This window comes from Staurois parvus, unplaced genomic scaffold (assembly GCF_062004578.1).
Source record: "Staurois parvus isolate SC_StPar_1 unplaced genomic scaffold, SC_StPar_1.0 ptg000165l, whole genome shotgun sequence".
In the NCBI taxonomy this organism is placed as follows: Eukaryota; Metazoa; Chordata; class Amphibia; order Anura; family Ranidae; genus Staurois; species Staurois parvus.
The window spans coordinates 18,645,351-18,671,862 of NW_028317961.1; positions in this window are offsets into that span (position 1 = coordinate 18,645,351).

The window sequence follows — 26,512 nt, forward strand, 5'->3', positions numbered from 1 at the left end:
GAGTGCCAGAGAATTGTTACTCAGGGACAGACAGAATTGTTACTGAGTGCCAGAGAATTGTTACTCAGGGACAGACAGAATTGTTACTGAGTGCCAGAGAATTGTTACTCAGGGACAGACAGAATTGTTACTGAGTGCCAGAGAATTGTTACTCGCACAGACACAAAATTGTTACTTGCACAGACACAGAATTGTTACTCGCACAGACACAGAATTGTTACTCAGGGCCACAGAATTCATACTCAGGGACAGACAGAATTGTTACTGAGTGCCAGAGAATTGTTACTCAGGGACAGACAGAATTGTTACTGAGTGCCAGAGAATTGTTACTCAGGGACAGACAGAATTGTTACTGAGTGCCAGAGAATTGTTACTCGCACAGACACAAAATTGTTACTTGCACAGACACAGAATTGTTACTCGCACAGACACAGAATTGTTACTCAGGGCCACAGAATTCATACTCAGGGACAGACAGAATTGTTACTGAGTGCCAGAGAATTGTTACTCAGGGACAGACAGAATTGTTACTGAGTGCCAGAGAATTGTTACTCAGGGACAGACAGAATTGTTACTGAGTGCCAGAGAATTGTTACTCGCACAGACACAAAATTGTTACTTGCACAGACACAGAATTGTTACTCGCACAGACACAGAATTGTTACTGAGTGCCAGAGAATTGTTACTCAGGGACAGACAGAATTGTTACTGAGTGCCAGAGAATTGTTACTCAGGGACAGACAGAATTGTTACTGAGTGCCAGAGAATTGTTACTCAGGGACAGACAGAATTGTTACTGAGTGCCAGAGAATTGTTACTCGCACAGACACAAAATTGTTACTTGCACAGACACAGAATTGTTACTCGCACAGACACAGAATTGTTACTCAGGGCCACAGAATTCATACTCAGGGACAGACAGAATTGTTACTGAGTGCCAGAGAATTGTTACTCAGGGACAGACAGAATTGTTACTGAGTGCCAGAGAATTGTTACTCAGGGACAGACAGAATTGTTACTGAGTGCCAGAGAATTGTTACTCGCACAGACACAAAATTGTTACTTGCACAGACACAGAATTGTTACTCGCACAGACACAGAATTGTTACTCAGGGCCACAGAATTCATACTCAGGGACAGACAGAATTGTTACTGAGTGCCAGAGAATTGTTACTTAGGGACAGACAGAATTGTTACTGAGTGCCAGAGAATTGTTACTCAGGGACAGACAGAATTGTTACTGAGTGCCAGAGAATTGTTACTCGCACAGACACAAAATTGTTACTTGCACAGACACAGAATTGTTACTCGCACAGACACAGAATTGTTACTCAGGGCCACAGAATTCATACTCAGGGACAGACAGAATTGTTACTGAGTGCCAGAGAATTGTTACTCAGGGACAGACAGAATTGTTACTGAGTGCCAGAGAATTGTTACTCAGGGACAGACAGAATTGTTACTGAGTGCCAGAGAATTGTTACTCGCACAGACACAAAATTGTTACTTGCACAGACACAGAATTGTTACTCGCACAGACACAGAATTGTTACTCAGGGCCACAGAATTCATACTCAGGGACAGACAGAATTGTTACTGAGTGCCAGAGAATTGTTACTCAGGGACAGACAGAATTGTTACTGAGTGCCAGAGAATTGTTACTCAGGGACAGACAGAATTGTTACTGAGTGCCAGAGAATTGTTACTCGCACAGACACAAAATTGTTACTTGCACAGACACAGAATTGTTACTCGCACAGACACAGAATTGTTACTGAGTGCCAGAGAATTGTTACTCAGGGACAGACAGAATTGTTACTGAGTGCCAGAGAATTGTTACTCAGGGACAGACAGAATTGTTACTGAGTGCCAGAGAATTGTTACTCAGGGACAGACAGAATTGTTACTGAGTGCCAGAGAATTGTTACTCGCACAGACACAAAATTGTTACTTGCACAGACACAGAATTGTTACTCGCACAGACACAGAATTGTTACTCAGGGCCACAGAATTCATACTCAGGGACAGACAGAATTGTTACTGAGTGCCAGAGAATTGTTACTCAGGGACAGACAGAATTGTTACTGAGTGCCAGAGAATTGTTACTCAGGGACAGACAGAATTGTTACTGAGTGCCAGAGAATTGTTACTCGCACAGACACAAAATTGTTACTTGCACAGACACAGAATTGTTACTCGCACAGACACAGAATTGTTACTCAGGGCCACAGAATTCATACTCAGGGACAGACAGAATTGTTACTGAGTGCCAGAGAATTGTTACTTAGGGACAGACAGAATTGTTACTGAGTGCCAGAGAATTGTTACTCAGGGACAGACAGAATTGTTACTGAGTGCCAGAGAATTGTTACTCGCACAGACACAAAATTGTTACTTGCACAGACACAGAATTGTTACTCGCACAGACACAGAATTGTTACTCAGGGCCACAGAATTCATACTCAGGGACAGACAGAATTGTTACTGAGTGCCAGAGAATTGTTACTCAGGGACAGACAGAATTGTTACTGAGTGCCAGAGAATTGTTACTCAGGGACAGACAGAATTGTTACTGAGTGCCAGAGAATTGTTACTCGCACAGACACAAAATTGTTACTTGCACAGACACAGAATTGTTACTCGCACAGACACAGAATTGTTACTCAGGGCCACAGAATTCATACTCAGGGACGGACAGAATTGTTACTGAGTGCCAGAGAATTGTTACTCAGGGACAGACAGAATTGTTACTGAGTGCCAGAGAATTGTTACTCAGGGACAGACAGAATTGTTACTGAGTGCCAGAGAATTGTTACTCAGGGACAGACAGAATTGTTACTGAGTGCCAGAGAATTGTTACTCAGGGACAGACAGAATTGTTACTGAGTGCCAGAGAATTGTTACTCGCACAGACACAAAATTGTTACTTGCACAGACACAGAATTGTTACTCGCACAGACACAGAATTGTTACTCAGGGCCACAGAATTGTTACTCAGGGACAGACAGAATTGTTACTGAGTGCCAGAGAATTGTTACTCAGGGACAGACAGAATTGTTACTGAGTGCCAGAGAATTGTTACTCAGGGACAGACAGAATTGTTACTGAGTGCCAGAGAATTGTTACTCGCACAGACACAAAATTGTTACTTGCACAGACACAGAATTGTTACTCGCACAGACACAGAATTGTTACTCGCACAGACACAGAATTGTTACTCAGGGCCACAGAATTCATACTCAGGGACAGACAGAATTGTTACTGAGTGCCAGAGAATTGTTACTCAGGGACACCTAATCGTTGAATTAAATAGTATGTTAGACAACATGCAGAGGAGTGGCAGAGGAGGCAATGTTTTAGGAGCGAGCAGACGTGGCAGCAGAGGAAGGGGTCGAGGCAGCAGTATTCGCAGCCAGAGGCCAGTGCTCCCGGTGTCATCCAGCGGTCGTGTCTCCACCGACAACCCTGCCGTCATTGATTGGTTGGCTCGGTCGTCTTCCTCTTCCCAGGTCACCTCTGACACCTACAGCCAACGGTCGGTGGGTACGTCAGACACAACCGTTAGTTGGCATGGCCCGGGAGCAAGCCCACTGAAATCACGTGTCCTCTACCTGCCCCTGTCCTTTGCTGTTCCCTCACCAAGCGAAGTATCGCATGCTGTGGGCTCAGCCCCACTGTACAGTGAGGAAGAGCTAACAGAGGGCGGTCAGGAACGGGGGGAGACATCGGCCTTTTCAGCAGCCAAGCGAACAAGTACTGGCGAGGAGAGTGGCTCGGTAGCCGGTCTAGAGACAGGTCTGTCTCCTGACCCAGACGCAGCCGAGGGGGCTAGTAGTGAGGCGGAGACCCTACTTGATGATGAGGAGGTTGATCGCACTTGGCAGCCTCGTCGTCATCAGGCAATTTCTTCCGCATCATCAGGAGAAGAGGGTGGCAGCTTGGCAGCGAGCAAAACAGTCGGTGGGTTGCCCAGGAGACAGCAGCAGGGTCGCATCAGTGTCAGTGGAGCCAAACGTCCACGGAGTAGAGCACCAGCTCCACTGCAGCCTACCACCACGGCCAGTAGTGGTGCCGGTGCGCACGGAGGAAGTAGCAGTCAGCCAGTGAAGAGTAGCGGGGGCAAAGTTTCCTACTCGGTGGTGTGGCAATTTTTCCTCAAGCCGCCCGAGGAAGTAAACGTAGCCGTATGTCGACTATGTGGCCAGAAATGCAAGCGTGGCCAGGGGGCCCATGTTGGGACTACAGCGTTGCGTCAGCATATGCAGCGTCACCATTCGGTGGCCTGGGAAAACCGTGATAAACATACGGCGGTTCTGCCTGCCCCAGCCCCCGCTCCATCACCCGCTCCGTTACTTGCTCCGTCACCCGACGTCGTCAATCGCCCTCTATCAGCCAGTCAAGGCTCCAACACCTCTGCTGAGGGGAGTTGTCGCTCGTTGGCATCTTCCGCTCGTTCAGATGCTCCTTCTCCTGCTACTCCTCTTCTCGGATTCCGTCAACAGTCTTTCTTGGAATCCGTATCCAAGAGACAACAGTTTGCGAGCACGCACCCGACGGTGCAAAAGCTGAACGTCCTCCTGTCCAAGTTGCTGGTGCTGCAGTCCCTCCCTTTCCAACTGGTGGACTCAGCACCTTTCCGAGAAATGATGGCTTGTGCCGCGCCGCGGTGGAGAGTGCCAAGCCGTCATTTCTTTGCCCAAAAGGCAGTGCCAGCCCTGCATTCACATGTAGAAGAGATGGTGGGCCAGTCTTTGAGCATGTCGGTCTCTGCCAAAGTGCACGGCAGCGCCGACGTGTGGAGCTGTAACTACGGTCAGGGACAGTACATGTCATTTACGGCCCACTGGGTGAACGTGGTGCCGGCACAGCCGCACCAGCAACTTGGACAGGTCACGACGCTTTTGCCTCCACGTTTGCACGTCCTTGGTCCAGCAAGCATGTCCGCGTCTACCACCTCTTTTTCCGCCGTGTCCTCAGCCGCCACCCCCGTGCCAAGTCCCATTACCCGACCGGCATATCACATGTGCAGGGCGCAACGGTGTCACGCTGTGCTGCACCTGGTATGCCTTGGCGAACGTAGTCACACAGGGGAGGAACTGCTGAGTGTAATGAACAGAGAAATCGACAGATGGCTGTCTCCGCGCAAACTAAAAATCGGAACCATGTTGACTGACAACGGAAAGAACATGGTGTCTGCTCTGCGTCAAGGAAGGTTGTGCCATGCGCCATGCATGGCTCACGTGTTCAATCTGGTTGTCAAGCGGTTCCTAAAATCCACCATCCCACTGCAAGACATCCTTAAAATGTCACGTAAACTGTGCATGCATTTCAGCCATTCCTACACCGCAAAGAACACCCTCATTGAGCTGCAGCGGCAGAACGGAATTCCACAGCATCGCCTGATCTGCGACGTTGCAACAAGGTGGAATTCAACCCTACACATGTTAGACCGCCTTTACGAGCAGCGAAAGGCCATCACCGATTTCCTGATGTTACAAGCGGATAAAGGTACTCCCCTGTGTAACTTAGATGTCAGCCATTGGCAGCTCATGCGTGACACCTGCCGCTTGCTCAGGCCCTTTGAGGAGGCCACGCTATTCGTGAGTCGGCAGGACTATGGGATGAACGACGTCATTCCTCTGTTGCACGTCCTGGAACAAATGCTGTTAACAATGGCTGGTCAGGGTGCGGTAGACGTGGCGCACAGATCTCAACGCCACATGACCCCTGTGGGGGCAGGACAGGAAGAAGAGGAGGAGGTAGAGGAGGACATTTGTGCTCAGGAATTATTGAGTGAAATGGGTGGTTTTTCCACTCAGCGGACAGGAGTGGAGGAGCAGGAGCATCTGGTAGAGGAGGAGGAGGAGGAGACAGAGGACCCAGACGCACCGTGGCAGTATGCTGTGGAGATGGAGGCAGGGAGTCCCTCGCATTCCTTGGCACAAATGGCCCATAGCATGCTCGGTTGCTTGCGTAGCGACAGCCGAATAATAACCATCAGACAGAGGGATGACTTTTGGCTGTCCACCTTGTTGGACCCTCGCTACCGGTCCAAAATGGTGGCCTTTTTCACACCTGCTGAGAGGGAGGCCAAAATTACGTACTATAAAAACCACCTATGTAGTCAGTTGGTCTCTGCCTTTGTGCGCCAACGTCCATCCTCAGACACTGTGGGCCCTGTGCGCTCGCGTTCCGCTGGCATGGCAGCAGGGGAGGGGTGGGGTGGTAGGAGCAGTGGCAGCTCCACCAGCAGCGGCTGCCTCAGTCTGCAGTCGATGATGAGTAGCTTTCTTCACCAGCGCAGTGAGGAAACTACTAACCAGCCGCAGCAGCAGCAGCAGCATCAGGTGGACCTGGAGCAGGAGCTCAAACAACAGGCTTGGGCCTACTTGGACAGCACCCTGCCAACCGAGGTAGACAATCCCCTTGACTACTGGGCAACGAAACTTGACCTTTGGCCCCAACTAGCTGAATTTGCCCTTGAAAGGCTGTCATGCCCGGCCAGTAGCGTGGCATCGGAGCGCGTGTTTAGTGCGGCAGGAGGTATTGTAACTCCGCGGAGGACACGACTGTCCACCCAAAGTGTGGAGAGACTCACGTTTGTGAAAATGAATCAGGCGTGGATTAGTCTGGATTTCAAACCACCAGTTCCTGACACAACTGACTAAATCCGCCATGAATCATGCCTCAAACATGTGCCACTTTCAGGTCTCCTCACACTGCTGGTGTGTTTAATTTTTTGACATAGGGTGCTGGCAGATTACGGGCCTCCTATAGCTGCTGCCAGGCCCCTAATCTGCCATAGGCCCCTATATACCGCCTCCTCATGCTGCTGCTAGGTCCAGAGTCTCTCATGGGTCCCTGTACGGCCTCCCATTGCTGCTGTCTCCATCGCCACACTCTGCTGCCATGTGCCACTTTCAGGTCTCTTCACACTGCTGGTGTGTTTAATTTTTTGACATAGGGTGCAGGCAGATTACGGGCCTCACATAGCTGCTGCCAGGCCCCTAATCTGCCATGGGCCCCTATATACCGCCTCCTCATGCTGCTGCCAAGTCCAGAGTCTCTCATGGGTCCCTGTACGGCCTCCCATTGCTGCTGTCTCCATCGCCACACTCTGCTGCCATGTGCCACTTTCAGGTCTCTTCACACTGCTGGTGTGTTAAATTTTTTGACATAGGGTGCAGGCAGATTACGGGCCTCACATAGCTGCTGCCAGGCCCCTAATCTGCCATGGGCCCCTATATACCGCCTCCTCATGCTGCTGCCAAGTCTAGAGTCTCTCATGGGTCCCTGTACGGCCTCCCATTGCTGCTGTCTCCATCGCCACACTCTGCCATGTGCCACTTTCAGGTCTCTTCACACTGCTGGTGTGTTTAATTTTTGACATAGGGTGCTGCAAGATAACGGGCCTCACATAGCTGCTGCCAGGCCCCTAATCTGCCATGGGCCCCTATATACCGCCTCCTCATGCTGCTGCCAAGTCCAGAGTCTCTCATGGGTCCCTGTACGGCCTCCCATTGCTGCTGTCTCCATCGCCACACTCTGCTGCCATGTGCCACTTTCAGGTCTCTTCACACTGCTGGTGTGTTAAATTTTTTGACATAGGGTGCAGGCAGATTACGGGCCTCACATAGCTGCTGCCAGGCCCCTAATCTGCCATGGGCCCCTATATACCGCCTCCTCATGCTGCTGCCAAGTCTAGAGTCTGTCATGGGTCCCTGTACGGCCTCCCATTGCTGCTGTCTCCATCGCCACACTCTGCCATGTGCCACTTTCAGGTCTCTTCACACTGCTGGTGTGTTTAATTTTTTGACATAGGGTGCAGGCAGATTACGGGCCTCACATAGCTGCTGCCAGGCCCCTAATCTGCCATGGGCCCCTATATACCGCCTCCTCATGCTGCTGCCAAGTCCAGAGTCTCTCATGGGTCCCTGTACGGCCTCCCATTGCTGCTGTCTCCATCGCCACACTCTGCTGCCATGTGCCACTTTCAGGTCTCTTCACACTGCTGGTGTGTTTAATTTTTTGACATAGGGTGCAGGCAGATTACGGGCCTCACATAGCTGCTGCCAGGCCCCTAATCTGCCATGGGCCCCTATATACCGCCTCCTCATGCTGCTGCCAAGTCCAGAGTCTCTCATGGGTCCCTGTACGGCCTCCCATTGCTGCTGTCTCCATCGCCACACTCTGCTGCCATGTGCCACTTTCAGGTCTCTTCACACTGCTGGTGTGTTAAATTTTTTGACATAGGGTGCAGGCAGATTACGGGCCTCACATAGCTGCTGCCAGGCCCCTAATCTGCCATGGGCCCCTATATACCGCCTCCTCATGCTGCTGCCAAGTCTAGAGTCTCTCATGGGTCCCTGTACGGCCTCCCATTGCTGCTGTCTCCATCGCCACACTCTGCTGCCATGTGCCACTTTCAGGTCTCTTCACACTGCTGGTGTGTTTAATTTTTTGACATAGGGTGCTGCAAGATAACGGGCCTCACATAGCTGCTGCCAGGCCCCTAATCTGCCATGGGCCCCTATATACCGCCTCCTCATGCTGCTGCCAAGTCCAGAGTCTCTCATGGGTCCCTGTACGGCCTCCCATTGCTGCTGTCTCCATCGCCACACTCTGCTGCCATGTGCCACTTTCAGGTCTCTTCACACTGCTGGTGTGTTAAATTTTTGACATAGGGTGCAGGCAGATTACGGGCCTCACATAGCTGCTGCCAGGCCCCTAATCTGCCATGGGCCCCTATATACCGCCTCCTCGTGCTGCTGCCAAGTCTAGAGTCTGTCATGGGTCCCTGTACGGCCTCCCATTGCTGCTGTCTCCATCGCCACACTCTGCCATGTGCCACTTTCAGGTCTCTTCACACTGCTGGTGTGTTAAATTTTTTGACATAGGGTGCAGGCAGATTACGGGCCTCACATAGCTGCTGCCAGGCCCCTAATCTGCCATGGGCCCCTATATACCGCCTCCTCATGCTGCTGCCAAGTCTAGAGTCTCTCATGGGTCCCTGTACGGCCTCCCATTGCTGCTGTCTCCATCGCCACACTCTGCTGCCATGTGCCACTTTCAGGTCTCTTCACACTGCTGGTGTGTTTAATTTTTTGACATAGGGTGCAGGCAGATTACGGGCCTCACATAGCTGCTGCCAGGCCCCTAATCTGCCATGGGCCCCTATATACCGCCTCCTCATGCTGCTGCCAAGTCCAGAGTCTCTCATGGGTCCCTGTACGGCCTCCCATTGCTGCTGTCTCCATCGCCACACTCTGCTGCCATGTGCCACTTTCAGGTCTCTTCACACTGCTGGTGTGTTAAATTTTTTGACATAGGGTGCAGGCAGATTACGGGCCTCACATAGCTGCTGCCAGGCCCCTAATCTGCCATGGGCCCCTATATACCGCCTCCTCATGCTGCTGCCAAGTCTAGAGTCTCTCATGGGTCCCTGTACGGCCTCCCATTGCTGCTGTCTCCATCGCCACACTCTGCTGCCATGTGCCACTTTCAGGTCTCTTCACACTGCTGGTGTGTTTAATTTTTTGACATAGGGTGCTGCAAGATAACGGGCCTCACATAGCTGCTGCCAGGCCCCTAATCTGCCATGGGCCCCTATATACCGCCTCCTCATGCTGCTGCCAAGTCCAGAGTCTCTCATGGGTCCCTGTACGGCCTCCCATTGCTGCTGTCTCCATCGCCACACTCTGCTGCCATGTGCCACTTTCAGGTCTCTTCACACTGCTGGTGTGTTTAATTTTTTGACATAGGGTGCAGGCAGATTACGGGCCTCACATAGCTGCTGCCAGGCCCCTAATCTGCCATGGGCCCCTATATACCGCCTCCTCATGCTGCTGCCAAGTCTAGAGTCTGTCATGGGTCCCTGTACGGCCTCCCATTGCTGCTGTCTCCATCGCCACACTCTGCCATGTGCCACTTTCAGGTCTCTTCACACTGCTGGTGTGTTTAATTTTTTGACATAGGGTGCAGGCAGATTACGGGCCTCACATAGCTGCTGCCAGGCCCCTAATCTGCCATGGGCCCCTATATACCGCCTCCTCATGCTGCTGCCAAGTCCAGAGTCTCTCATGGGTCCCTGTACGGCCTCCCATTGCTGCTGTCTCCATCGCCACACTCTGCTGCCATGTGCCACTTTCAGGTCTCTTCACACTGCTGGTGTGTTTAATTTTTTGACATAGGGTGCAGGCAGATTACGGGCCTCACATAGCTGCTGCCAGGCCCCTAATCTGCCATGGGCCCCTATATACCGCCTCCTCATGCTGCTGCCAAGTCTAGAGTCTCTCATGGGTCCCTGTACGGCCTCCCATTGCTGCTGTCTCCATCGCCACACTCTGCTGCCATGTGCCACTTTCAGGTCTCTTCACACTGCTGGTGTGTTTAATTTTTTGACATAGGGTGCAGGCAGATTACGGGCCTCACATAGCTGCTGCCAGGCCCCTAATCTGCCATGGGCCCCTATATACCGCCTCCTCATGCTGCTGCCAAGTCCAGAGTCTCTCATGGGTCCCTGTACGGCCTCCCATTGCTGCTGTCTCCATCGCCACACTCTGCTGCCATGTGCCACTTTCAGGTCTCTTCACACTGCTGGTGTGTTAAATTTTTTGACATAGGGTGCAGGCAGATTACGGGCCTCACATAGCTGCTGCCAGGCCCCTAATCTGCCATGGGCCCCTATATACCGCCTCCTCATGCTGCTGCCAAGTCTAGAGTCTCTCATGGGTCCCTGTACGGCCTCCCATTGCTGCTGTCTCCATCGCCACACTTTGCTGCCATGTGCCACTTTCAGGTCTCTTCACACTGCTGGTGTGTTTAATTTTTTGACATAGGGTGCAGGCAGATTACGGGCCTCACATAGCTGCTGCCAGGCCCCTAATCTGCCATGGGCCCCTATATACCGCCTCCTCATGCTGCTGCCAAGTCCAGAGTCTCTCATGGGTCCCTGTACGGCCTCCCATTGCTGCTGTCTCCATCGCCACACTCTGCTGCCATGTGCCACTTTCAGGTCTCTTCACACTGCTGGTGTGTTAAATTTTTTGACATAGGGTGCAGGCAGATTACGGGCCTCACATAGCTGCTGCCAGGCCCCTAATCTGCCATGGGCCCCTATATACCGCCTCCTCATGCTGCTGCCAAGTCTAGAGTCTGTCATGGGTCCCTGTACGGCCTCCCATTGCTGCTGTCTCCATCGCCACACTCTGCCATGTGCCACTTTCAGGTCTCTTCACACTGCTGGTGTGTTTAATTTTTTGACATAGGGTGCAGGCAGATTACGGGCCTCACATAGCTGCTGCCAGGCCCCTAATCTGCCATGGGCCCCTATATACCGCCTCCTCATGCTGCTGCCAAGTCCAGAGTCTCTCATGGGTCCCTGTACGGCCTCCCATTGCTGCTGTCTCCATCGCCACACTCTGCTGCCATGTGCCACTTTCAGGTCTCTTCACACTGCTGGTGTGTTTAATTTTTTGACATAGGGTGCAGGCAGATTACGGGCCTCACATAGCTGCTGCCAGGCCCCTAATCTGCCATGGGCCCCTATATACCGCCTCCTCATGCTGCTGCCAAGTCTAGAGTCTCTCATGGGTCCCTGTACGGCCTCCCATTGCTGCTGTCTCCATCGCCACACTCTGCTGCCATGTGCCACTTTCAGGTCTCTTCACACTGCTGGTGTGTTTAATTTTTTGACATAGGGTGCAGGCAGATTACGGGCCTCACATAGCTGCTGCCAGGCCCCTAATCTGCCATGGGCCCCTATATACCGCCTCCTCATGCTGCTGCCAAGTCCAGAGTCTCTCATGGGTCCCTGTACGGCCTCCCATTGCTGCTGTCTCCATCGCCACACTCTGCTGCCATGTGCCACTTTCAGGTCTCTTCACACTGCTGGTGTGTTAAATTTTTTGACATAGGGTGCAGGCAGATTACGGGCCTCCCATAGCTGCTGCCAGGCCCCTAATCTGCCATGGGCCCCTATACCGCCTCCTCATGCTGCTGCCAAGTCCAGAGTCTCTCATGGGTCCCTGTACGGCCTCCCATTGCTGCTGTCTCCATCGCCACACTCTGCTGCCATGTGCCACTTTCAGGTCTCTTCACACTGCTGGTGTGTTTAATTTTTTGACATAGGGTGCAGGCAGATTACGGGCCTCACATAGCTGCTGCCAGGCCCCTAATCTGCCATGGGCCCCTATATACCGCCTCCTCATGCTGCTGCCAAGTCCAGAGTCTCTCATGGGTCCCTGTACGGCCTCCCATTGCTGCTGTCTCCATCGCCACACTCTGCTGCCATGTGCCACTTTCAGGTCTCTTCACACTGCTGGTGTGTTTAATTTTTTGACATAGGGTGCAGGCAGATTACGGGCCTCACATAGCTGCTGCCAGGCCCCTAATCTGCCATGGGCCCCTATATACCGCCTCCTCATGCTGCTGCCAAGTCCAGAGTCTCTCATGGGTCCCTGTACGGCCTCCCATTGCTGCTGTCTCCATCGCCACACTCTGCTGCCATGTGCCACTTTCAGGTCTCTTCACACTGCTGGTGTGTTAAATTTTTTGACATAGGGTGCAGGCAGATTACGGGCCTCCCATAGCTGCTGCCAGGCCCCTAATCTGCCATGGGCCCCTATATACCGCCTCCTCATGCTGCTGCCAAGTCCAGAGTCTCTCATGGGTCCCTGTACGGCCTCCCATTGCTGCTGTCTCCATCGCCACACTCTGCTGCCATGTGCCACTTTCAGGTCTCTTCACACTGCTGGTGTGTTAAATTTTTTGACATAGGGTGCAGGCAGATTACGGGCCTCACATAGCTGCTGCCAGGCCCCTAATCTGCCATGGGCCCCTATATACCGCCTCCTCATGCTGCTGCCAAGTCTAGAGTCTGTCATGGGTCCCTGTACGGCCTCCCATTGCTGCTGTCTCCATCGCCACACTCTGCCATGTGCCACTTTCAGGTCTCTTCACACTGCTGGTGTGTTTAATTTTTTGACATAGGGTGCAGGCAGATTACGGGCCTCACATAGCTGCTGCCAGGCCCCTAATCTGCCATGGGCCCCTATATACCGCCTCCTCATGCTGCTGCCAAGTCCAGAGTCTCTCATGGGTCCCTGTACGGCCTCCCATTGCTGCTGTCTCCATCGCCACACTCTGCTGCCATGTGCCACTTTCAGGTCTCTTCACACTGCTGGTGTGTTTAATTTTTTGACATAGGGTGCAGGCAGATTACGGGCCTCACATAGCTGCTGCCAGGCCCCTAATCTGCCATGGGCCCCTATATACCGCCTCCTCATGCTGCTGCCAAGTCTAGAGTCTCTCATGGGTCCCTGTACGGCCTCCCATTGCTGCTGTCTCCATCGCCACACTCTGCTGCCATGTGCCACTTTCAGGTCTCTTCACACTGCTGGTGTGTTTAATTTTTTGACATAGGGTGCAGGCAGATTACGGGCCTCACATAGCTGCTGCCAGGCCCCTAATCTGCCATGGGCCCCTATATACCGCCTCCGCATGCTGCTGCCAAGTCCAGAGTCTCTCATGGGTCCCTGTACGGCCTCCCATTGCTGCTGTCTCCATCGCCACACTCTGCTGCCATGTGCCACTTTCAGGTCTCTTCACACTGCTGGTGTGTTAAATTTTTTGACATAGGGTGCAGGCAGATTACGGGCCTCACATAGCTGCTGCCAGGCCCCTAATCTGCCATGGGCCCCTATATACCGCCTCCTCATGCTGCTGCCAAGTCTAGAGTCTCTCATGGGTCCCTGTACGGCCTCCCATTGCTGCTGTCTCCATCGCCACACTCTGCTGCCATGTGCCACTTTCAGGTCTCTTCACACTGCTGGTGTGTTTAATTTTTTGACATAGGGTGCAGGCAGATTACGGGCCTCACATAGCTGCTGCCAGGCCCCTAATCTGCCATGGGCCCCTATATACCGCCTCCTCATGCTGCTGCCAAGTCTAGAGTCTCTCATGGGTCCCTGTACGGCCTCCCATTGCTGCTGTCTCCATCGCCACACTCTGCTGCCATGTGCCACTTTCAGGTCTCTTCACACTGCTGGTGTGTTTAATTTTTTGACATAGGGTGCAGGCAGATTACGGGCCTCACATAGCTGCTGCCAGGCCCCTAATCTGCCATGGGCCCCTATATACCGCCTCCTCATGCTGCTGCCAAGTCCAGAGTCTCTCATGGGTCCCTGTACGGCCTCCCATTGCTGCTGTCTCCATCGCCACACTCTGCTGCCATGTGCCACTTTCAAGTCTCTTCACACTGCTGGTGTGTTAAATTTTTTGACATAGGGTGCTGGCAGATTACGGGCCTCCCATTGCTGCTGCCAGACATGTAATCTGCCATGGGCCCCCGTACCGACTCCTCATGCTGTGACGTTGCAACAAGGTGTAATTCAACCCTACATATGTTAGACCGCCTTTACGAACAGCTAAAGGCCATCACAGATTTCCTGATGTTAAAAGCGGATAAAGGTACTCCCTGTGTAACTTAGATGTCAGCCATTGTCAGCTCATGTGTGACACCTGCGCTTGCTCAGGCCCTTTGAGGAGGCCACGCTATTCGTGAGTCGGCAGGACTATGGGATGAATGAGGTCAAATCGGCCATGGGCCCCCGTACCGCCTGTTCACGCTGATGCTGGTCCCACAGTGTGACCTGGGTCCCTGTACGGCCTCCCATTGCTTCCACTCTGCCATGTACCTCTTTGAAATCTCCTCACACTCCTGCGGTTGTCCATTTTGTCATAGGTTGCTGGCAGATTAGCGGCCTTCCATAGGTGCCGCCAGGCCCCATATCGACCATGGGCCCCCGTACCTCCTGGTCACGCTGCTGCTGAGCCCACAGTGTGACCTGGGTCCCTGTACGGCCTCCCATTGCTTCCACTCTGCCATGTGCCACTTTGAAATCTCCTCACACTCCTGCGGTTGTCCATTTTGTCATAGGTTGCTGGCAGATTACAGGCCTTCCATAGGTGCCACCAAGCCCCATATCGGCCATGGGCCCCCGTACCGCCTGGTCACGCTGCTGCTGGGCCCACAGTGTGACCTGGGTCCCTGTACCGCCTCCCATTGCTCCCACTCTGCCATGTGCCACTTTCAGGTCTCCTCACGCTCCTGCTGGTTTCCATTTTGTCATAGGTTGCTGTATGGCCTCCCATTGCTGCTGCCTCCACCGCCACACTGTGGCTCCAAACACTGGTTTTGGCCCCGTGACTGGCCAAAGGAGTGAAGTGTGCAGTGATTCTAAGATCGACGGCACTCATCTGCATGTCATACTGACAGACAGTATTATTTCTCTTCCCCAGCAGACTCCAAGGGCATTTAAATTAAAGGTACAGTGTTCTGCACTAATATTAAGTCTCTCTGAAGCCTAGAAACACCCTTTTTTAAGTTAAATTCACAGCGAATTTATTCGACTCGAATCGAATATTGTCCACGAATTCGCCGAATCAGTCGAATCGAATTTTTCATTTCTTCGCTCATCTCTAATGACAATGCACCATCTCATGCTGCAAATAATACCTCTGCATCAATGGCTGTTATGGGGATAAAAGGAGAGAAAGTCATGGTGTGGCCTCCATCCTCCCCTGACCTCAATCCTATTGAGAACCTTTGGAGCATCCTCAAGCAAAGGATCTATGAGGGTGGGAGGCAGTTTACATCCAAACAGCAGCTCTGGGAGGCTATTCTGACATTGTGCAAACAAATTCAAGCAGAAACTGTCCAAAGTTCAATGGATGCAAGACTTGTGAAGCTGCTATCAAATAAGGGGTCCTATGTTACAATGTAACGTGACCTGTTAAAATGTTTAAAAAATTAAAATGTTGTTAAAAGTTTGATTGAAATAGCTTTTGATTTCAGTAAATATACTGCAAACACAACAAATGACAATTTTCAGTTCTTTACAACCTATAAAGTGTTTTGAAACTTACTGTGCGTAATAATTTGGAACAGTGCATTGTAAGTTTTTTATGTTTAAAAAAAATACTGTTATCATTAGGAGGTTTGTTCAATAAAATTTGAATTGTACTCTTAATAGTTGATAACATGAGAATTATGCTGACTGTTACTTACATCAATTATTTAGGTAAATGAGAAAAATATAATTTACATAATAATTTGGAACACGGTGTAGATACTATGTGGCGGCTCAGATCTCCCTTCATGTCTATGCTTCATGCCACAACAGATATCCCGTTATGGATACTCTTGGAATTACCCAACTGTGTTCCACTTTCCTTAACTACATTGCTTTGGCTCCCACCTAAGTTGCACCTTCTGGATTTGAGCCCTATCATGCTTCACAGTTTACGAACCTGGGATTCTGTTAAATATTCGGGTAATTTGGTATCATCGTTTCTACCTCTTTTGCCAATTACGCATAATCCTTTATTTCCATCAGGCTTAGAACATCCCCCTTCTTTCTCTTGGTGGACCTCCCTAGGCTTTGTTATTGTACATGATTTTCTGAGCGCTCGTATGTTTCCATCATGGGAGTCTCTTCGAGAATCACGGGGGGTCCCGCCATGGGAATATTATCGATATTTGCAATTGCGCCACTGGGTCCTGTCTCTCTGTCGTACCTCTACATATCCTTACTGCAAAACGTCCTTTGAACATGTCTGTCAACATTCCCCAGTATTCCCTGGTCTCATTTCTGTAATTTATGCCTCTCTTAACAGTAGGTCCTCCACACCACCCCTCTCTTATGTCTCTCAATGGGAGCGAGATCTGGGTTTCTCGATTGTGGCGGAGGATTGGCATAGGGCCTGGGGGATGATGGCGAAATGTTCCTTCAATACCGTCACACTTGAGGCAGCCTACAAAGTTCTCATGCAGTGGTACTGGGTCCCGGCTCGGACTGCTCACTTTAATCCGACTGGCAGAGATAGCTGTTTCTGAAACTGTGGTCTACGTGGGGACATCTTGCACATTTAGTGGTCGTGCCCGCGATTGATAGGCTTCTGGTCTAGGGTTTTTGGCTTGTTGCAAACGTTATTTCATATTACGGTCCGTAGGAATGCAAGGGTGGCCTTCCTGCATTGCCCAATTTTGGGTCTGTCTAGGTCTCAGCAGAAATTGGCATCCTACCTATTTATTTTGGCCAAACGTGCTATAGCTCAAGCTTGGAGAACCCCTTTGGTTGTCTTCCAGGGGGTGAAGACCCGGATGAATGCTATGCTGATCAATGACCAGATGTCTAGCATTCTTCAAGATTATCATCCGAGATTCCTTAAGGTTTGGGAACCTTGGATATGTTATTCCCTGCCATCCCTGCCTCCTACTAGTTATGGCCTCTTATAGTCATTGCCTGTGCTAGCCCTGGATCCGTGGCTCTTCTGGTCTTCTTTTCTTCCATGTTTTCTCTATGAATCTTTCTTCCTTGCTTTCTATGTTTTTATGTTTTCTTTTTTCTATCATTTTTTTTTCCGGTAATATGATGGATTGCTGCTGCTACTATTTGGTTCGGCTTTTTGAAGAACCTCCTTGATGTCATTGGACATTCTGTTATTTGGCTAATACATCCTGCTGACTTGATCTGTTTATGTATGTTATTGTTCTGCTCTGCCCCTGCGTAGGCGTATCTTGAGCTTGTTGTATTATTAAAATAAAAACTTCCTTAATAAAAATATTGAAATAGAAGATTGCCAAGACCCTGAAACTGAGCTGCAGCACAGTGGCCAGGACCATACAGCGGTTTAGCAGGACAGGTCCCACTCAGAACAGGCCTCGCCATGGTCGACCAAAGAAGTTGAGTGCACGTGCTCAGCGTCATATCCAGAGGTTGTCTTTGGGAAATAGACATATGAGTGCTGCCAGCATTGCTGCAAAGATTGAAGGGGTGGGGGGTACACCTGTCAGTACTCAGACTATACGCCTCACACTGCATCAAATTGATCTGCATGACTGTCGTCCCAGAAGGAAGCCTCTCCTAAAAATGATGAAAGCCCACAAACAGTTTGCTGAAGATGAGCAGACTAAGGACATGGATTACTGGAACCATGTCCAGTGGTCTGATGAGACCAAGATAAACTTATTTGGTTCAGATGGTGTCAAGCGTGTGTGGCGGCAACCAGGTGAGGAGTACAAAGACAAGTGTGTCTTGCCTACAGTCAAGCATGGTGGTGAGAGTGTCATGGTCTGGGGCTACAAGAGTGCTGCCGGCACTGGGGAGTTACAGTTCATTGAGGGAACCATGAATGCCAACATATACTGTGACATACTGAAGCAGAGCATGATCCCCTCCCTTTGGAGACTGGGTCGCAGGGCAGTATTCCAAAATGATAACGACCCCAAACACACCTCCAAGACGACCACTGCCTTGCTAAAGAAGCTGAGGGTAAAGGTAATGGGCTGGCCAAGCATGTCTCCAGACCTAAACCCTATTGAGCATCTGTGGAGCATCCTCAAATGGAAGGTAGAGGAGCGCAAGGTCTCTAACATCCACCAGCTCTGTGATGTCGTCAGGGAGGAGTGGAAGATGACTCCAGTGGCAACCTGTGAAACTCTGGTGAACTCCATGCCCAAGAGGGTTAAGGCAGTGCTGGAAAATAATGGTGGCCACATAAAATATTGACACTTTGGGCCCAATTTGGACATTTTCACTTAGGGGTGTACTCACTTTTGTTGTCAGCGGTTTAGACATTAATGGCTGTGTGCTGAGTTATTTTGAGGGGACAGCAAATTTACAGTTATACAAGCTGTAAACTCACTACCTTAATTTGTAGCAAAGTGTCATTTCTTCAGTGTTGTCACATGAAAAGATAAAATAAAATATTTACAAAAATGTGAGGGGTGTACTCACTTCTGTGAGATACTGTATATGGGTGTAGCTAGGGTGTGAGTTCAGATAGACATGTCTAGCAGCTGCTCCTGCAATCCTACTGATTTCATCTTGATTCCTATCAACTTAAACCACCATCCAGCTCGAGGTGAGGGACCTAGTCCTGTTCTACCTATGCCATCTAAAGGACACTTGGAGAAACAACAACCTCCAAATAGGAGAAAAGGAAGCCTTCTGACTATACATTTGGCGCCCATCCTGTCCCATGGTACAGAACCCCTGGTTTCCACCTTTACAGCATCCCCCTAGACTTCTGCTACCACAGCCATTCTGGCAGCAAGAGAGGAAAATAAAATGTCTTTAATGACCAGGATGATACTCTAATGCTACAATGTGGGCTCATGTGAAAGGACTTGGACATGTTCAGAGGTCATTTAACAGCTGCAGAAACTTGCATCTTTATGGTGGAGGATTCCAACTCATCCTATGCTCATATTATTATAGAACTTCAAAGGATTGCAACACTCTTGGCAGTGTGGTCATATGCCAAAAACAAGCTCTGCCACAATATTGTGCAAGTGGTGAGTCTCCCAGATGGGGATCAGGGTTCACAACCTGTAGTGTTTGCAGAGACATCTTTCAAACAGCTTCTTAGTCTCCAATATCCATCATGGGCCTATATCGTGGAGAGGGAGCACAGAATTCCCACTGGTAATAGGCCTCTAAGTACCCTGGACCATTCCTAGCTTGGTTCTTAATCTTTATGGACAGATATTTCATTGAAGCATGACCAACTAAAGTGGGAGGCAGGGTCAGAGCATTTTCACCTTATAACACAAAGGGCCCTAAGAAGACCATTATATAAGTATCAACAACTGACAAAGCTTATATGAGATTTTAATGGTTGGGTTTACATCTACTTGAAAAAAAAACCATGCTTATGTACAGTATACAGTATGTCTCCTTCAAATGTGAAATGTTATTTTCAACACTTCCTTCTCATTCTCAAAGAAATTGTTTTTCCATCGTTTAAGTTTGAATACAATCACTACACTTTATATTGTGCTGGACATTGTGTTATTTTTCTGTTTTCCTTTGGTTTTCTCCAATAATGGTTATTATGTTAAAAAAAAAAGCTACACATGTGTTCTTAAAATTGCAGTGCTGGATGACATTTTCTTACTTGCCCTGCCTGTGTGCACAGATTTGTACACCTAATGCTTTTTTTTATTTTTCTGCAACAACTGCTTGATAACAAGTTTTTCAATTGTCAACACCTGAGCTATTTTTTTCTAATAAATTGGGTCTTGTCTTTTACATTTTTTAGATTATAACTTTAAGCTTGGAGTGATAAGAATGCATCAGGCAGTTTTTGTTAACAGTCTTTCCAAGCGCTCGCTTTTGATGCATCATGTGAACAAAAACATTGTACAAGAAATGTGTGCACCTAAACCACCTCACATTGCTTCATATATGTTCAGCACACTCCCCTATCCCAATTGACAAAATAAAAATTCAGCATACACCGATTAGTCCTATTATCCCTGAGTAAGACTACCCTGCTGCTAGCCAATTTTCACTGCTCTATCCTCTGTGGTATCTTATATATTTTTTCTATTTAGACAGTCTTTATGCCATTACTAATAGATCAGTTAATATATTTAGTATGACCTAACAAAACAAGATGAAAAATTATACAATTAATTACAAATTATTTGCAAATCAGACATTCAGTAGTTGCCTAAGCACATTTAGGTCTTAAGCAATGACCTTGTTAGTTTTTGTTTTTTTCCTTTTCCCCAGCAAAAAAAAGTTGTTTCTACTGCAAGTACCGGATTATTTAAACAAACTTAGCTGGTGCATTCTTGTCAAACTGTGGCAAGCAAGGAAGTAATGTCTGCTTTGGCAATCAGAAAATATTATTATTATTTATTATTATTATTATTATTATTATAATACAGGATTTATATAGCATCAACAGTTTGCGCAGCACTTTACAAAATGAAAATAGACATTACAGTTACAATACAATTTGGTACAAGAGGAAACAGAGGGTCCTGTTCATCAGAGCTCACAATCTAAAATATTCGTAAGCTGTGATCTAACTGACCTCCAGGTGATAACCATAACAAAGTAACCTGGAAGGAAGACATTTGGTTTAGGCACCCACCTCAATTCTCTATAGATCTGGGGTTTTATTTGTTGTTAGTGGAATGTCTTTGTTACCATTACAAAGCCATGGCAAGATCACTTCATTGGTAAGATTGTAAGCTCGAAAGAGCAGGGCCCTCGATCCCCTCATGTTTTGCACTGTATTGTAATGTTATTGTTATTGTTCTGTTCCCCTCTGTAATGTACAGCGCTGAGCAAACTATTGACGCTTTATAAATACTGTATAATAATAATAATATATGTCTGTGGAGCAGAAAAATATTGCTCTGTCTTTAATTCAGGCGCTATGATGCTAGTTTTAAAGTGTTACTAAACCCAGTACCCTGCATTCACAATATCTGGTTTCCCACAGTACACACAACATGGAAATTGAATTATTTTAGTAAATATAAACTGTGAAATACTTTTTCTCATCAGCAGTTGGAGCAGTCTTGTGACGTCTATCAGTGTCCAGCAGAGCACATGTTAAAGCTTGTAAGAGGAGTTTTAATTCTGCTCTAGGAAGATGCAGGACCCCTGACCTCTGTCTGGACAATGCTGATTGTCCCTGTGCTGACCACATGCACTCTCCCAGGAAAAAAAAATACCTCTTGCAAGACACACCAAACTGAGTATGTGCAGAGTGTCTCCACATGATATGTCTTATCAGGAGATAGGAGGGGGACTCAGGGAGGATCAGAGAAGTCAGGATCAAACAGCCTTTTACACAATGCAGAGGATTAACCCTGTAGGTTCCACCATGAGTATAACAAGCATGCTTTACTGCACATACAGACTGATTTTACTGTTGTGGGTTTAGTAACACTTTAAGTGTTACACTTAAAACTAGCTGTCCCTGTGCACAGTGTTTCCTAAGTAGGGTATGGCCTTATGAGGGAAAAAAAAACAATACCACATGAAAAAGATTACAAATGCTATTCTGTAAATAATATAAAAAATAAATGTAAAGTGGTTGTAAACTTTTGAAAGGAAACCGGAACAAAGCATATCATCATATAAAGTTTTCTTGATGCAGTCTTTAGCACCTAATATGGATTTTGACTACTCTCTCCTTCCCCTGCAATCTGCTTCTGTCACTTCTGACAGATTTTTCCAACACCAAGCAATCCATGGTGATGCCCTGTCCCCTCCTGTATCACACCGCAAGCGATCAAAACCCTAAAATGTGCATGATTACCTATGAGACTGTCTTTGTGTGTGTGTGGGGGGGGGGGGTCCATTCCCTTCACTCAGATGGCTCTGTACTCTGTGCTGTGCCATTTGCCATGTCAGATCCTGTTTCCTGCAAGCTGAGAAAATCCAACTGATTGGTGCACTTTGGAAGACTGTGGAGGAGAAAGGGTTACCCATAAACAGGTACAGTTTATGTGAGAGGATTTGCTTCATCACTGTGTTCATTCTGGTCAGCCACCAACACTACAAGAGTTCTGTTGACCACAACTTGGTACATCCACCAGTCCATTATGCCTTGTGAAGTTCTCCGGTGAAGATCTGGTGTGTGCTCTGTACCTATTTCCTTTTATGATCAATGTACATATTTGCCAGCACACCATGGAGCTTCAAATAATGTCCAAAGGTTTTATTCAAAAGTGATCATATCACTTCACAGCAAAAGAGTGCAAAGTGCCAGGGCTGCACGGGACCCCTTCGTCAGGCATGTGAAGGGGACCTGCAAGGCCCCAAATTGTTGTACTCTTTACTTTTGAATAAAAAAATCTATGTACGTTATTTTAAGATCCATGGTGTGCTGGCAAATATGTACATTCATCTGTGATGTTTCCAGTCTCCATCTAGCTGTTGCTGTAGCACCAGCTATCCTTAAAGAAAATGTAAACCCAACATTTCATATTCCTGATATGTGTCTGCTGTACCAAGTACTTTTATGAAAAGGTATCTTGTTCCCTTTGTATTGCTTGTTTTGTGGGAAATCCCTTGTTTGTTTGCCTGCCAGTCACTGCCAGTTAAAAATGCCTACACTAAGCATGAGAACTTACTGTGGTCATTACTGTGAATTCACTGAGCTCTCCTCCAGTGATCAGGTGTGTCCTGACACCTCCCCACACACACAATATTTCACTGGGAAGTTCAGTTTGCTGTTGTTTCTCCTCCCATAGCTCTTATGCATCTGAGAATAGAGGTTATATGATCACTTATAGAAAATGGAAAAAAAGGTATTTATCAATGTGTCCAGGATCGTGCACAATGGGAATATTGACATTTTTTCCCATATCCTCTCCAGCATGAGAACCCATGGTCCACTATTCATTTTCCAATCTGGTTGTCTGCACATCAGAAACCCATTACAGACATTCCCCTCTATATTCTAACCTATAAAGTGGGATTCCTCATAGCCATCACTTCTGCCAGCCCAGTGTAAATTTTTTGGCAAGACAATGAATGGACAGTTTCATTACCTTTATCTGACTCTTCCATGTTGCTACTTTGTGGCAGTTTAAACCTCAGGTGACCTTCCAGTCCTTTTTTATTCCATAAACATTTTTATTAGAGAAAATACAAAAACATTAACATGTACATATAGATCAACATAATGCAAAAATCGTAATTTTACAATCAATAGAAAATCATAGTGAAACACAGCAGTAATCACCAATCCCTCCTAAGGCACCCTGATACAGCAATGAGAGTCCAGTATGTTTAGGTTAAAGATCTTAATTATACTACAACAAAAATACAAAACATGGGAAGTCTGGGTTCACAGTTCTCTCATAGATCAGTCACTGGTAATGCACCATCAACAAAGGTATGAGTATATACACCTTTTTCCTTTGAGACATTGATCAGCACTACAATTAGGTGTTGTGGATTGACAACAACTTTCAGTCCTTTAATTGTCTTCTCAACTGCAATTGAAATATCCATATTTGGATTTTTACTCCTTCACTGTTCAAAATTGTTTTTCAGTTCATCCCTGGATAAATAGTAAATAACCATTCACAGTGCTATCCTATTTATAAACCATCTCATGTGTAAAATAACAATAAAACACAAGCAACCATCAAGTGTACTCAAATCCTCATAAAGTCTCTCAGTTCCGAGTTATAAAAAGGCGCTCAGTGTTGCAGAAAATGTCCACCAATATAGTGCAATAATAAGTTCATACCTCTTATGAACACTCCATGACCCCTCTTAAGTCCTCACACACTCACTAGAAGTAATTGGCTCACTGCTGTTAGTACAAGAGTCAGTTAATGTTTTGGATATTTCCCCTTCCCTAGAAGCAAAGGTCACATTAGCCATACTTGAAGGCAAATGGCTGCTCTGCATCTAGGAGGCAAGTGGCTCCTACTTTCACCATTAAATTCAGGTCTATTTTCACTGAATGATAAATCAGGTGCCAAAACAACCTAAAAAAGCCTTTTTTTTAAAGTTATAATGAATCAGATAGAAGTTCTGCTGCTGGATTTAAGCCAAGCAATAATATAAGAGCAAAAAAAAAAAAAAAATCAATTATGCATGCAAAATATGTGATGCTAGAATCATACTGTACCATAACACAACATACTGATTAAAGGCATCTCCCAAGCAAGGAATTAAAAGAATTAGTGTTTTCCCATGTCGCCCTTGAGGTAGCATTAAAAGGTGGAACCTCTCCTCACCGTACAATATTTTTTTTCTCAATAAAGATTTTTATTGAACAAAGAGAAAAAATATTACAGAGTCCAGAGAATATCCAAGATATACAGACTGCAACAGACAGCATCATACAGTTAGTTTATAACCTCTGTATTCAATAATAGTTATCCACCACAAGATACAAGTAACAATAAATATGCATCGGTGTCATATGAGTAAACATTTTCCCCCACAGAAATGTAATAAAATATCATCATTCCTTAGCCTTTAGCCTATTATTCGGTCCATGACAAGATCTACTGGAGCTAAGCCTAGAATATCCAGCAAGGGGACACCCTTCTGGCTTCCCAATAACAGCCTTAGGGGCATTGTATAGTAGCTGGACCCAAGATATGAAATCTTCCCCCAAACCAAATTTATGAATAATGGCCCAAAGATATGTCCATTTAATGCTATTAAATGCCTTATGGGCATCAAGGGACAGCAAAGCTCAATCTCCCATACTGTCCGCTCTGGATTGTATACTTAAAAATAGTCTGCGTAACTTATTGGCCGTTGATTTTTGGGGCATAAACCTGGATTGGTCCGAGTATATAATAAATTATATGACCTTTTTTAGTCTAAGAGCTAAGACGTTTTCCAATATCTTCACATCACTCTGAAGAAGTGAGATGGGTCTATATAGCCAAGGTCAGTTGGGCCCTTACCCAGTTTCAATCTTAGGACTATATTGGCTTTAGTCATGGATAATGGAAGGCAATGATGTTTCTTTGCTTCATTAAACACTTCTAGTAAGGGTGGAAGGATGGTTTCAGTATAGTATTCATACACTTCCTACTCCAGGGCCTTTGAGTTGGGGAACAAACTGGTCCCCAATTGCTGCTCCTCTATTGTCAGAGGAGTAACAAGTTTTTTCCTAGAGTCAGTAGAGAGCAGGGGCGGACTGACCATTTGGAAACTCGAGCACTGCCGAAGGGCCCGGGGTCAGTAGGGGGCCCCATGGGATGCCCCTGGTACCTTTTTATAGGCTTTTGTGAGTTTGGGCAAGGACACAGGGGCCCCATGATCCCCTATTGCCCGGGGGCCCCATGAGTTGTCAGTCCGCCCCTGTTAGAGAGGCATGGTAATTGAATACCTAGTAGATAGGTGTATAGTGAATCCTCAGAATAAATTTATTTGGATTGATATAAAAGAGAAAAACAACGCACAAGTTCAGCTAGAATATAATCTGAGGAAGTAGTTACTAACCCATCTTGTGTTCTTAATTCACCAATAGAAGGGAACACCTGATGAGAGTGTGCTATTTTTGCCAAGAGGCGACCAGTTTGTTTGCCTTCCTCATAGAAGGCCAATTTGGGGAAGAAACGCTTTCACTAAAGTAGATAATGCGACTTAACATTTCCTGTGCTGACAGCCAGGCCCTCTGTTCACATCTGATGGGTCAGCAATGAAGTGTGCCTCCAGACTGCTTGCCGTCTGTGCTGCCTATTCCTCTGTTCAGTAGTAGACCGTTTAACAGTCTGAATTTCAGAGATAAAGAGCCCCCGGAGGAAGGCTTTAAAGGTTTCCTATATAGTGCAGGCCCTAGAGTAACTGGCATGAATGTCTGAGAATTCAGATATTTTGGCCTCTATGTGGTCACGAGATGGGAAATGGTTCAGCCAAAAGGTGTTGAGCTTCTGTGGAGCCATAGACAAAGTACAGGGAGGTTAGACCTCCATTTGCACTTTCAGTGGGGAATGGTCAGGTATGCCTTCAAGGGCATAAGTGATATCATAGGTTTAGCTAAGGAGGAACAAAGGCACAAGTCTATCCAAGATAGGGATAAAAAAAGATTTAGAAAAACATGAGAAGTGCTTTTTCCCTTGGTGCTTATGGTGCCAGGAGGCAGCCCAACCCACTTCTTCAATGAATTTCAATAAAGCTGTGCAGCGACATCTGCTCCCTGCAGTAACGTGTATGTTTAT